Source organism: Solanum lycopersicum, chromosome 9 (assembly GCF_036512215.1).
Source record: "Solanum lycopersicum chromosome 9, SLM_r2.1".
Classification (NCBI taxonomy): domain Eukaryota; kingdom Viridiplantae; phylum Streptophyta; class Magnoliopsida; order Solanales; family Solanaceae; genus Solanum; species Solanum lycopersicum.
This window is the reverse complement of record NC_090808.1, coordinates 46171433-46185455: the sequence shown is the minus strand read 5'-3', so window position 1 is coordinate 46185455 and position 14023 is coordinate 46171433. Positions and strand designations below refer to the sequence as shown.

Genomic DNA, 14023 nt, shown 5'->3' with positions numbered 1-14023 from the left:
TGAGTATGGTGTGGAGGCTTGAGTCCTCATAGATGTGCTTGGGTTGTGGCCAATGGCTATTGTACTTGTTGTTGCCATCTGTTGAGTATGGTAGTCGATTTTATGTTATTATCTGATATATATTGCTTTCTATTTTGAGTTGGCCGATGATACCTACTTAGTACTTGTGCCTTGTACAAACCCCTACTTGTAATTTTCTTCTTTGTTATTTGTGGAGTGCAGCAAATGTGCCATCGTCTTCAACTCATCCTCAACTCTAGCAAGTCTTCATCGCGCCAGATTTCTTGGTGAGCTATGGTTCCTAGCTCGGACTGGATTCTCTCTCATTTATGTCTTGATGTCCTTGAAGTTCGGACATGGACCATCTGTTTACTTATTTTAGCTTCCTAGATACTCTTAGATTTAGTAATTTGAGGATAGAATGTTCTTGTGATGATGACTTCCTGATTTTGGGAATAATAAGTATTGAGTTTTAGAAGTTATATAATCGATGTTCATTAATGAGTTTTAATTCTTCCGCATTATATTCTGTTTATTATGGTTGAAATGTTGAGATTTAGATTGGTTGGTTCGCTCACATAGTAGGATAAGTGTGGGTGCCTCTCGCGGCTCGTTTTGGGTCGTGACAGAAAGAGCAGCTGACTGATATTTTTACAAAAACTCTTCCGGCAAGCGAATTTGAGTTCTTCGGAAAGGGACATGGAATTTGCGGCTTTGCATCAAAGTGTTGAAATCTACCTCTTAAGTTATTAATGGATGTTGAGTTGGCATGATGACATGGATGATGATCTGTTTTCTATTTTCTAAATATAAATGTTTCAGTTTTAGTTTATTAGTTTTTAGTTTCCTAGTCTTTAGGCATGTTGAGTTGTTTTTAGACTTAGTGCCTAGTTTTTTTACCAGTTAATGAATTATGTACTACAAAATGTTAGGATTTCCTTCTATTTAAACATTTATTCTTTCAACTTCATATTATGTCTCTCTTTTCTTCTTTTATTTTATGTTTTTTCTTTAGCTGGTTACACCAACAATTTCCTTGTACAACAACACAGATTTCATGTGGTCTGATTTGTCTACTCTATTTTACAAAGTTATGAGTTGAATCCATGTGAATTATGTCTCTTCCCATATCCCGCACCCAGGGGTGGATACATATGCAATCTAGGGGGTTCACTCGAACCCCATACGTCGAAAAATTAAACTGTATATGTAAGGTTAATTTCGGGTTTTATGAGTATATTAATCAAAATGAACCCTTAAATATTAAAGAGAAGGATCACGTAATGAATAAGGTGTTCAAGTTCTGCCAGGAATGGCCGAGTTTGATTCTCACTGTGTGCATATTTTTTTCACCTTTTTTTTTACATTTAAAAGGGTTAGAATTTTTGGGCCCAGATTCCAATACAAATGAAAAGGCTTCATTGGTACAATGTGAAGCTTTATCCTTTTTATTTTTTACTATTCTCTTTTCTCAATTTGTCTTTGTTTAAATTTATTAGTCATATTCTTTGTAATTTTTTCCTTTATTCTTCAACTAGGTAGTCTACCTGCGGACATAAGAATTCTTTCTAACCTTGTGAACAACTTTACCAATGATCGACTATTATAAGAAAAAAAGTAATTTTTTATAGGTTTTTAGAAAATTTATAGACAAATTACATGATTTGACGTTATCTCATATCTCAAAAATTATTAATATACAATTAATGATTAAAAATATCTTGATATTTAATTATTTTTTATCTTTTACATGATTTATCATATTATATGTTTGATGATATAATTTTCTTGTTAAAATTGAGTCATGTTTTTATATAGCCATTAAATTTTTTTATACATGATATATAGAATCTAATAGTTTTATGGTTATCATAAATCCTTGTGTTAAAAAACTTTTGTGAAAGTTTTTGATAATCATATAGTTATATATAATTTATGTCCGTTAAAAAGTACACACTGCAACAACAGAAAAAATATTTTTTAGAGACAATCTATTTGTTTGAAGTCAAATGTTTCTCACTTTTCGTTATTATTACTTTGTTATTCTAAACAAACTTATAGAAGGAGAAAAATATATTTGAAACAACAACAAAATAAGATGGTTAACCCTTATAGAAATTCATTCTTCATTAAACTGCAAAAGACCATTCTGAATTCTTCATCAATGTAACTTTATGACTTTTTAGGAATATTTATGTATGATTGTTTCATTATGAAAGTATACAGAGATTAAAATGTTTTATTTTGTAATCATGTTGAAGAAACATTCTCAAACATTAAAAATTAAAAATGAGTCTAACTTAGGTAATTTGAACGCTCAACAATGACTTGAATAATGAAGGATAACGAATCTATGTTAATACACTTATCTTCTTTATCTTAAAATATTACTTTTATTTGTAGGTTTTGTTTCATATTTTTCAAATTAAGATTGACTAAAATAGTCACATCTTACGTCAAAAATATATAGAAGATTGAATAAGAAATGAAAATAAACATTAAAAGGACGGAGATCTTTGTCATAGTGGCATTATATACATGTCAAACAAAATATAATCAATTCAATTGTAAGGAGACAACAAAAGAGCGAGAAAAAACATACAATAAAGGGAGTAAACTATGATATATCCAATGATGATAACAAATCATTCTAACCAAAAAAATTCCTACATTTTGAAATAAGATACCTCCACACATTGACTAACACTTCAATAAACTTTCAATCATTAAAGTACTCATAATATCCACATAAAAACAAAAAAATATGCAAATGCATAGTTATTAACTCTCAGATGATTTTCTGAATAACACAAAATCACATCCTTGTTTGTGAAGGAATAACGTTGTTGATGAAGAATTTTGAGAATTGTAAGGTATTTTTAAGGTACCTTCAATAATTTCAGACGCGAAAACTTTCTTGAATATTCTGTTAACATTTGTTATTTAATCTAACTAACAAATACAAGTAACAATAACTTTACATAAATATAAACATCAAATTTTAAAGCATATATTCAAAAAACAACAACTAATAATATAAGCATAAACTAATGATTGTAAAAAATATACTAGAATATGCAACAATAGAATGAAACAGAATGAAAAAAGTCGAGCCCACGGAATGCAAAGTATAGTCCTCTATTTATAGACAACAAAGAGTAGTGTAAAAATAGGGTTATTGTTTCTTATCGGAAAAGTCACAACCTTTTTGAAAAGTTACAAGCCTCCAGAAAGGTCACAACATTTCATAAAAGTTGCAACTCTTCATATAGTCATAACTTTTCATGGCAATTTATAAATTTTCATAAAAGTCATAACTTTCATGAAAAAGAAAGGCTAGTGTTGAAAATAAAATAAATTTAAAGAAAATGTTGGTTTGTAGTGGCACCACGTAGGCGACATAGGGTTCTCTTAAATATATATAGTAGGTAAATTTTCCGCGCTTCGTGTGGTGGTTAACTACATCAATAATATACCTTTGAACATGTAATCATATAAATTTTTTCGAGAAGGTACAACCTACGATAATTTTTAAGAATATTTTATCATAAAAATATGGAATTATTTTTTGTAATTAGTTGTGTACTTGATAAGTTAATTAAAATTGAAAAATGCATCCCTTGAAGTTCAATTAAATAACGTATGTCGCTCAAATAATTTATATTAAATGATGTCTTTTCATGCCCCTTATTCCAAATCGTATGCACTCGATGACGCTACTTTTGTAGCCAAAAGGAATATTTTGTTGTTTATGATTCGATCAATATAGTTAATACTTAATTATGTGGAGGAATTTCAATCTACAATTTATAAGAAAATAATTGTTACTTTAACATTTGATTAATATAGATTTGCTCAACTTTGAGGGGTAATTCATTGACTCCAACCCAACATTTAAACAACAAACATTTGATTAAGGTGGAGTACAATACTTAACGTCCCACTACATTCCTTTATTTTTTTGATCTCACTGATCGGTTAAATGACTCAATAAGATAGAATATTGAATAAATAAAACACCAAGGTAGTGTGGAATCACCATATCTTTTGAACACTCAAAGTCCCTTCTTATACATCCAATGGATCTTTTAGCCACTAAAACTCTATAAAAATAGAACTCATTTATTTTTGTACTTTAAGAATTTTGATATAAACGACACGAATAGTCTAATAATTACATCAAACTCTTGATTAAAATATTTTTAGTTCAAAACAATGATAAAAAGAATAAACATAAGCAAAAATATTTAAAACATGTACTCAAAAACAAAAAGTAATAATTAAAGCATAAATTTATTATTTTAAAAAGCATAACAGGATCTGTAATAATAAATGAAACATAAAGGAAAAAATCGAGCCCACTTATTGGACATTGTCCCCTTAAGGAAATTTTTTCATTCTAGTACCCGAAGATTAAAGGAATATATCTTCTCAGGACAGGACGATTCTATTTACCAGTGTGTTGATAGAAAAACAATGGTGTCAGTGAGTCACTCAACAAGAGTAAAGGACATGTATTTTCGTTATTATAAAATTAGAGGAAATCCCTCTATTTATAGACTACAAAGGGTAGCTTAAATGAATGTTTACTTTGTCTTATCGGAGAGGTCACAACTCTTTGGACAAGTCATAATCTTTCATAAAAGTAATAATTTTTTACTAAAGTTGCAACCCTTCATATAAGTCGCAACTCTTCATAAAATTTGCAACTCTTCATAAAAGTCACAACTCTTCATAAAATTTGCAACTCTTCATATCAGTCGGAAATTTTCATTAAAACTCACAACTTTTCATGAAAGTGAAAATTTTTCATGAAAGAAAGACTAATTTTGAAAATAATTAAGTAAAAAGTGAATCCTGGTTTATAGTGGCGCCACATAGGCGGGCGTAAGGTTCTCTTTTATATAAATATATGATATGATGATGGCGCGCGCGCACACAGAGAGAGAGAGAGAGTCCGAAAACCCCTCTCACTTGGTTCAGCCTTTTATCCAATGTCAATGGCTTTGAGATTAGCCCAACTTTGTTCAATAAAAATTTTCTTTTCTTCTTCAAAAGTTCTACTAGAAATATATCGATTTCTTGGACAAAGAATTCAATTGGGTTTGTTAAAATCAGGATCTCATTGTTCATGGAATCGATGATGTATTGGACCAAAAATCTCTTCTTGATCACACAATCAGAGCATTGAAAAGACGACGATTTCACTATTGTTGTTACTGTGTGAAACATCAAACGATCAGAGATGTAAAGTTTTGCTTCTATTTTCGTTTCTATCGCCTTCAGATATAGCTTTATTCTCACAACCTGATGATTTCTTTTATGATTACCCTCACCATATTGTTTTCCGATGATGCCGATTTAGGAGTCTTGCTAGAAATGCTAGAGGTTTATGATTTTGCAGATCATTACTCAGAACAAGCCTCTAATTGTTAATTTCATCTATGAAAATTTATCTATTAGCAGCGTTATTATTGATAATACGGAGTTTTATAGAGTTCATGGTGGAAGTTAAGGGCGAAGATTGAATCATTTGGGTAGGATGGGTGTGATTAGTTGGACTTCTACGTGACATCATAATTAAAACTTTGAAAATCACATCTTATTCCGTTAAATGAAAGGATAGAAGTGATCCCATTGTAAGATATGAAGGGTAATTTTGAACCAAAAGATAGTTGAAGGGTATATGTGCTCTATTTCAAATTGTTAAAGGGTAATTTTGATCTTTTTCCGTATTAGATTTTAGGGTAAATTTTCAGATTTTAATTTTTTTCGATGAGTATGTCGGAATCCGGCGAACTACCACCACTCAAAACCCTCTTCTCTTCTCTGTAAAACAACCCAAAACCTCATTGTTTTCTACCAGTGAACATCGACCACTCCCAAAACCCCAATGCCATCTCTTTTCTTTTTTCGATTAGTCTTCCGCCACCAGAGATAAACCAGCAACCCTTTTTTTTCCATCTTCTCCTCTCTTTCTTTGAAAACCAAAACCACTGGCCAAAGATGAGTAGAAACTAGCTCAAACAACCATTGCTCTACCCATAACAACCACTTCAATTTCCGCCATTTTCGATTAAATACCCGACCCCAAACAGCTAACCAAACTACCCAAAACACTCAAGCCGTCCTTTTTCCTCTTTCCTCTTTTCTTGTGGCTGCGACGAAACAACAACTTAAACAACCATCAAAGAAGTAGTTGAACAGCCAACAATAGCGTCCAAACACCATCCAGGTCTCGCCCCAACACCCCCATTCCCCACTTTCTTCCGACGTAGAAACAACAAGCAGTGACCACTGTGAGGACGACCAGATCTAATCAAATTTACGTTTCTGGCAAACCTAGCAAGTAGAAAGATCTAAACAACCATGACACCATAATCAGTGTATGTACTCTCTTTCCCATTTCTCTTTTTAATGTTTTACGGCTAAATAGTTCAAAGCTTGGTGATTTGTTTTCCTTGTTTCTTCTTTCTTCTTTCTTTTGTACTATTGATTTGCATTTTAGACTGTGATTATCTTTTATTTCTTGTTATTTGCTACAAAATGGTTTATTATTTGTTAGTATTATTTTAGTTCTGGCCCGGAAGAATGTCATATTCAGTGAACTCCATTAGATGTTTTGTTGGTTAAGCTTTAGTTATAATTTTTTTAAAAAAATTAGATTAAGTTATAACTCTATTTTTTTAAATGATCTTTAGTTATAATTCTATTATTTTTTGGATGGCTAAATATTTAATTATGGAAGTTACTTTTCCAAGTAACTCTATTTTTGTGGTTGTTATTGTACAAACGTTTGTCATTACTCAATTTATTTAGGATATAATATAATTTATTTTACAGACGATGTTTAGCTATAATTTTTTCTTGTTTTTAAATATTTGTTCATGTTTTTCATTACTCAATTTATTTAGGATATAATATAATTTATTTTACAGACGATTTTTTAGCTATAGTTTTTTCTTGTTTTTAAATATTTGTTGATGTTGCCATTGTTCATTATTGACGTTATTTCCTTTTTTTTTGGTTGTTTTATATGTTTTATATTTCATTTGTTCCTAATTGATTTTAAAAAAGCATAAAAATTGACTAATGATTTTACATATTATTTTATTGTTAGATGCATGTTTGAGGCAGCTCTTCTTCATATTTTTTTAACCTTTCCATGATTCTCTGATATATTTTAGTTTTTTTTAGTGATTAGCCATTTTAGATGTCACGCCATGTTATTTATTTATTTAGTTGTTTTGGGTTCAATGATGACTATAAATTCTATGTTTGTTTTATTTACTCTTAATTGCTTCACTTTTATTAATAAATTACTATTTATAAGTTGTTTAGATTAATTCTACATATTTGTGAAATTCTTCCGGCAAATTATTTACCTTGTCCTCGTATATTTTTATTGTTTAGCGTTTATATTAGGAAAATTAGTGTGATGCTCTGTTATGTTGCAATTGCTGTGCACTAATCTCATTTATCATTGGCTGATCTTCTCGCTTAAGAATATGCGATTCCTCCGGAGTGAAGTTGTTGGGGGGAAGAGAAGATATTTTATTAATTTAAATTGGCTAATGAAGAAATTACCGTCGATTTTGAAGGTCTTTCATGTCAATGAGAAGGATTTTATTTTCAGTTATTTATTTCATTTGTTTTTTATTCGTATTTATTTATCACCAACTCTTTTATTAAGGTACCCCAGAGTTGCTTCTCATCAAAGCTATTCCAATGGAGTTCAATGTATTTTATATTCAGTATTGTGTATATTATTGACGTTAGATAAACATTAGGCCGATTATTACATTTTTTTTGTGTGTACATTGTATATTGATTGAACTTGTATGTTACTTTTATTTCCTCCTAAATTTAAAAAAAAAAATGAATTCAGGGACACACATTTGTGGATTTCGAAGGGTGCCTAATATCTTTCCTCCGAAATAACTCAAACCTTTGCCTAAAATCTAATGGTTTCGTAATTCACATATTGATTTCCTAGTTTTTCCTTTAGTGACTCCTTTAAAAATTTGTTTATTGTTTAAATTCGTTTGAAAATTCATTATTCTTTAAATTCTAATAAAATTGATTCATTTGATTATTTTTAGAATCACCTTGATGTTTCGCTCTATTTGAATAGAATATGAATGTAAACATATGGATTTAGCGGTAAAGAGTCTTTAATAAATAACCACTTTAGCTCATTTACTATTGATTAAGTCATTTATGTGCAATTACTCATCAACATATTAATTCAAGTCAAATAAATATTCAAAATTTTCAAAATGACCTTTTGGGTCATTACATTATCACGTATCAATCAAAATTAAATACTAATTCTTTTAATAAAATAAATTGAATATTTAAACTCTTATGTTTTACAAATTTAAAATGTGTTTTGTCAACCAAAGAATTGTATATTAATGTATTGTAATTTAGTTTCTTAAATACATTATGCGTGCGTTTTTTTAATAATCCAAGAAAGGTTGTAAAAAAATTGAAATATCTCACCTAATAAGTTTTTTGATGTATTTAATTTACTCGACATTAATTTTTTTTATTAAAAAAGTTGATATTTTTTTGTTTGTTTTTAATAACAGATAGTATTAAATAAATAGTATTAAATAATATTAGTATTTACTGTGTACTAATTCTAGTCCTATTAAGATTAGTACTCCTTAATCTTAGTCCTATTAGGATTAGTATTCCTTCCTATATCTCCTATATATATCTCCCATGTATTCCCTTATTAGGTTAACACTTCAATACAATCAATATTCCTTCATGGTATCAAGAGCCAGAAAATCTAGATCTTCTTTTCTCTAGGTTTTTTTTTCTCTCTTTAGGGCACCGATCGTTCCCTCTCTTCTCTTGGGCGGCGGCAGCCATGACAACCGAGGTGGATCCTCTCGATTCACTTCCTTCTGGCGTTAAACTCCTAAAGCATCTTCATGCCCTGATTCTTGAAAAATTATCAGACATAAATTACCCTACATGGAAAATCACCGTTCTTACAGCCCTTGACGCCAATTACCTTTTCAAATACGTCGATGGAAGCACAGAACCGCCGCCGGAAGTCATTACTGCCATGGACAAATCACAAAAAACCAATCCAGATCATGCCGCCTGGAAAGCCGTGGATGGCCAGATCCGATCATGTTTGATTGCGGTCATCTCTCCCACAGTTCAGAAACACGTCCGATCCTACACAACTGCTTCAACCCTATGGACGGCCCTCGCAACACGCTATGCATCAATTTCCCACTCTCATATTTTTCAATTTCGTGATCGTCTCCACACAATTACCAAAGGCACGAAAACTATGGCGGAGTATTTAGATGAGGTCTCCACCATCATCACAACCCTCGACACCGTGAACGAAATCATTCCCGAAAAATATCTCGTCATGTGCATCATTCGGGGGCTCCCATCAGCTTACTCCTCCATTAAACAGGCGGTTCGCATCAGTCCAACGCCCGTTGACCTGGCTACTCTCTCCTCGTGGCTAAAAAGTGAAGATATCAACGTGGATCTGGAGAGCAAACTTCTTCTCCGAGAAGCCGCTGTTATGGAGCCGGCCACCGCCCTCACCGCAAGCCAGAACTATCGCGGGGGTCGTGGTGGCGACCGGCAGGGGAGCCGCAGCGGCTACAGCAGAAACAGCGGAGGCCGCGGGCGCGGCAGTCGGCAGGGCAGTCGTCCGCCGTACGACGATCAGTAGCACGGCAGCAACAACAGCCTGCACTCCTTCGGCAACGGCGGGAAGTCATCTTCCAGCGGCGGGCAGGGCACTTACGAGCGGGATCGTCCAACTTGTCAAATCTGTCAGAAAACAGGACACAACTCTGTTCGTTGTTGGTTTCGGTATGAGGAGAGCTTAAATAGTGATAACCGTGCCAATTATGCATCTCAAGCCGACCCTTCCTCTGAATGGCTGTTGGATACTGGGCCAACATGCACGTTACTTCTAATCTATCCAAGCTTAACGCTCCAATTCCATATCATGGCTCCAATGGTATTACTGTTGGCAACGGTGAGTCCCTTAATATTTCTCACACTGGCATGGGTACCATTAAAACCCCCACCGCTATCTTTCACCTAGGTAACCTTACCCACGTCCCTTCAATTAAAACCAATCTACTTTCAGTTAACCAATTCAAAAAAGACAATAAATGCTCACTCTTGTTCACCTCTAATAATTTTCAGATCCTAGACAATACTACCAACATGGTGATTTTTCAGGGCCCCTGTGAGCATGGTCTGTACGTTCTTCCTGGCACAAGTTCGTCTGCCCACCCAGTTTCAGAAAGCGTTCCTGTGGCTCTGGTGGCTCTTTCGGCTGATGACCACAGTCTGTTGTGGCACAGTCGTCTGGGTCACCCGTCTACTCAAATAATAAATTCTTTAATGTCTCAATTAGGTTTTTCTTCCATTCATGTAAACAATTGTGACTCGTGTTCAATTGCTAAATCTCATAAATTACATTTTACTTTATCTGAGAAGCATACAACTGCACCTTTTCAACTTATTCATTCTGACCTATGGGGTCCTACTACTGTTCCTTCATTTACTGGTTTTCGCTATTATATTTGTTTTGTGGATGATTTTACAAAATACACTTGGTTGTACCCACTAAAGCACAAATCACAGGCATACACCACCTTTGTCACGTTTGAAAAAATGGTCAAAACACAATTCAGTTGTCATGTTAAACTTTTTCGAAGTGACAATGGAAAGGAATATGTAAATAACATCTTTGGCCAGTTTCTGCAATCCCTGGGAATTATACATCAAACCTCCTATCCATACACTCCCGAACATAATGGGGTGGCTGAGCGTAAGCATCGCCATCTCATTGAAACGGTGGTTACTCTTCTACATCAATTTCATCTCCCTGTCTCCTTTTGGGTAGAAGCTCTAGCCACCGCAAACTACCTCATTAACAGAATGCCCAGTCACACCCTCTCCAACAAATCACCCTATCAACTCCTTTACCAAGAACTTCCCAATTATACCAACCTCCGCATCTTTCGGTGTCTTGCCTACCCTTGGCTACGCCCTCATATTACTCACAAATTACAACCCCGATCCCGTCCTTGTATTTTTTTGGGCTATCATCATACCTCCAAGTGTTATCGCTGTCTTGACCCACAAACTCATAAAGTCTACATATCTCGTCATGTCAAATTTGTCGAAAATGAGTTTCCCTACGAGTCTATATCCTCCTCCACAAATACATCATTCATTGGCGTCCTTCCTCTTTTTCCAACATACTCACAGGGTCCTTCACCACCTTCCCCCACACCTCCACCCACTACCCAACCACCCTTCATCACCCCTTCGACCGTCACCCACAATACACCCGCAACCACAACCCACACTCACAACTAACCCGAACCACCCCATACCCACAACATCTCCAGCCCGATCTGTTTTGGGTCCTTCCCGGCCACCCCTGAATCACCAACGCCCGTGCCACCCCTTAATACTCATCCCATGTTAACCCGTGGCAAAGCCGGTATCTTTAAACCCAAAACATTTCAGGCTACCATACTACCAAATACACCCCTTCCCAATAGTGAACCAACAACCTACTCTGTTGCCTCAAAAAATGCTTATTGGCGTCATGCTATGGATGACGAGTTTAAGGCTTTGACTGATCAGAAAACTTGGGTTCTTGTACCTAAGCCCCATGGACGGCACCCAGTGGGCTGTAAATGGGTGTACAAAATTAAATACAATGCAGATGACAGTATTTCCACGTACAAGGCTCGTTTGGTTGCTAAAGGCTACAATCAGGAGTATGGGCTTGATTAATCTGAGACATTCAGTCCTGTTATTCGGCAGGAAACCATTCGCCTGTTACTGTCACTCGCCGTGCGCAAAAATTGGCTCATTAATCAGTTGGATGTTTCCAATGCTTTTCTTCATGGAATGCTTGATGATACTATCTACATGACGCAACCACCGGGCTATGTTGATCCCCGCTTCCCTCAACATGCTTGCAAACTCTAGAATTCTCTGTATGGGCTCAATCAAGCCCCCCGTGCTTAGTACACACGTCTGAAAATGTTCCTCCAGGGACTCGGCTTCACGTGTTGCGTACACGACACAAGTCTGTTTACTCGATATTCAGTACATGGTACAGTCATTCTTCTTGTCTATGTAGATGATATTATCATTACAGGCTCTACTGCAGCTCTCATTCAGGATGTCACTCGAGCTATGCATACTACCTTCAAAATGAAGGACCTTAGCCTGTTACACTATTTTCTGGGAATGGAGGTTTCTCGGACAGGCAGCGGCTTGTTTCTTCATCAGTCAAAATATGCTCAAGATCTGTTGCAGAAAGCTGGACTGGAAAAATGCACCTGTCAACCAACACCGATGGCAGTCTCTTCGTCTATGAATGGAGCCGACACCCCTTTTACCGATATCACCCACTTCCGCAGCCTCATTGGGGCTCTACAGTATCTGGCCATTACCCGTCCTGACATCCAGTTTGCTGTCAACCGAGTTGCCCAGCGCATGCATCAACCAAGTGAACATGATTACCATTGTCTAAAACGCATTCTCAGGTACATTTTTGGCACTCTTGGTCGTGGTTTACTCATTCGACCCGGGGACTTGGAGCTTTGGGGTTTCTCAGATTCAGATTGGGCGAATGATAAAAATGACAGAAAATCTACATCGGGGTTTCTCGTTTTTTTGGGGCCGAACCTGATCTCCTGGTGTACAAAAAAAACCCAAGGTCTCTCGGTACTCGACTGAAGCTGAATATCGCTCCCTTGCTCTTCTTGCTGCTGAGACCATGTGGGTCACATATATTCTTCGCGAACTCCGCGCCACTCACACTGTTCCTGCTCTCTATTGTGACAACAAATCAACCATCTGTGTGGCCAAGAATTCCATCCTACACACCAGAATGAAGCATGTTGATACCGATTGTCTCTTTGTTCGCGATGAAGTTCAGGCCGGCACCATGACTGTGCAGTATGTACCCACTGAAGAACAACCGGCTGATATTCTCACCAAGCCTCTCCCGAGTCGACAACACGATTACCTCAGCTCCAAGCTTTGGTTCGCTTCCGCTTCCGCTCAGCTCAGCTTGAGGGGGGATAATAACAGATTGTATTAAATAAATAGTATTAAATCATATTAGTATTTACTGTGTACTAATCCTAGTTCTATTAGGATTAGTACTCCTTAATCCTAGTCCTATTAGGATTAGTACTCCTTACTATATCTCCTATATATATCTCTCATATATTCCCTTATTAGGTTAACACTTCAATACAATCAATATTCCTTCAGTTTTTAAATAAAAATCTAATTAAGTTGACAAAAGATGAATATGCTATCTAACTATAATTATTATTATTCAGTTGAAGAAATAAAAGCATGGCTTTAATGTGAAAATGATTAAAGAACTAACTCACAAGATTAGAATATGAAATTTATACGTTGTCAAGTATTTGAATTATAAGGTATTTTTTGCAATAAATAAAAAATTAATGAATAGAAGACAAACTTAATAAACAATATGATATAAGCGTTTCACAGTCAAATGTACACATTTACTCTCTTTTTCTTACTGTAATATTGCAAGTAACTATTAATCAAAAAAATCACAATTCTATTTCATCAAGTTTCGAGATAACCATATGAAAATAAGAATTTACACACTTCATTAAAATAAATTCAATTTAAAGTGTTCCTTCTCTTGTCAAATATAAAAAAACATAATAGAAATTTATTGCAATAATTTTATGCTAATAAAATAAAGATTGTCATCTTAGTTCATATTCATTCTTAGTAATGACGCCAACAAGGATCACAAAGAACATTCTCATTGGCTGAAGATTTATTAGATCTTGGATAATACTAAAAAAAACAGGCCTAATTACTGAACTGGCATAACTCGAGCCATGAAAGGATGAAAAATCGGTGTGTACAAACTTTTGTAATTTTATGAAGAAAAATTTGCTTATTTTACACACTTTCTGAACTTGCTTAATTTTATTAAGCT

General features: G+C 34.7%; 1 long non-coding RNA gene across 1 annotated transcript; it reads left to right on the top strand.

Moving 5' to 3' along the window:
• Window positions 1–4962: 4962 nt before the first annotated feature.
• Window positions 4963–7908, top strand: LOC109121039 (uncharacterized). The gene is made up of 2 exons (XR_002028448.3): window positions 4963–6386; window positions 7506–7908. It is a non-coding gene; the product is annotated as an uncharacterized lncRNA (long non-coding RNA).
• The last annotated feature ends 6115 nt before the right edge of the window (window positions 7909–14023 follow it).